The sequence below is a fragment of the Brassica oleracea genome, chromosome C9 (genome assembly GCF_000695525.1).
Source record: "Brassica oleracea var. oleracea cultivar TO1000 chromosome C9, BOL, whole genome shotgun sequence".
NCBI lineage: Eukaryota > Viridiplantae > Streptophyta > Magnoliopsida > Brassicales > Brassicaceae > Brassica > Brassica oleracea.
In genome coordinates, this window is record NC_027756.1 from 29568605 (window position 1) to 29569549 (window position 945).

The 945-nt window shown below is 42.2% G+C and overlaps 1 long non-coding RNA gene across 1 annotated transcript; it reads right to left on the reverse strand.

The window, feature by feature from the left end:
* Positions 1-224: 224 nt before the first annotated feature.
* On the reverse strand, positions 225-896 carry LOC106316561. The gene is made up of 2 exons (XR_001264869.1): positions 624-896; positions 225-538 (listed from the first exon to the last, which is right to left on the reverse strand). It is a non-coding gene; the product is annotated as an uncharacterized LOC106316561 (long non-coding RNA).
* Positions 897-945: the final 49 nt, after the last annotated feature.

A 945-nucleotide genomic window follows, 5' to 3' on the forward strand; every position in this document is an offset into this window, starting at 1 on the left:
CCGCGGGGTTCTGCTCGGGCAAGGCTTCGCTTGCTGTCTCTCTTGTGGCTGAACCCTAGGGGGACTTCTCCTTTTATAAACAATGGGAGGGGTTATGTCTAGGGTTTCCTCTTCTTGAGCTTCTTGCACTTGAGTTTCTTTTTGGGTCTGGCCCGGAATGTTACAGATGTAATCTCCTTGCTGTGTTCCATCACATACTCCCACCTGAAGCAACACATTCACTGTAATTAAGAACAAAACTTTAAATTGATAAATTAGTGATAAGAACTCGAGTTTACTCACCACTCAGTCTGATACAAAGAAGGACTCATATCCATCTTAAACAAACTCGATATGGAGTATCAGTCTTGATCAAAAGATAATCTTCGCCTTTCCTAGATTGAACAGCTTCCCGTATCTAACAACCGGTTTCTCCATCTTAGCAGCTCTCGTCTCTCTGCTTAACAGAGCAGCAACAGGCACAAGATTCTCATGATGTTGATGAGTACGCCTCTTTCCTTCCCTAGACGCCATTAGAACAATCTCAAATCTTCATACCCTTCAGTAAAGACGCGAACTTTAAGAGCAAAGTCATGAGTTTATTGTTTGAAGCTACAAACTTATTGTGAAGTAAAAGGACTAACACTTAGTGCTTTAGTGGTCTTCTTGGCTCTCTTTCTTCGCGGGAGAATGTCTGTCTCGCGATTTACGCTATTTGCCGGTGGCGAAGACAAGAAGAAGAACAAGTGCATATCTGCCCGATTCAGGAAGAACACACAACATATAAGGACAAAAGAGTTGAAGAAAGAAGAATCTTTATAATCTATCCTTGACACTTCTACAAAGCTCTATTGATTCGAGCTTTGCAGCTTTGAAATCAAACTTACAAACCACTGCTTATTAGGTTATGGCGAAGGGAAATTGTAACATCCCGGGCCAGGCCCAAAAAGAAACTCAAGTGCAGGA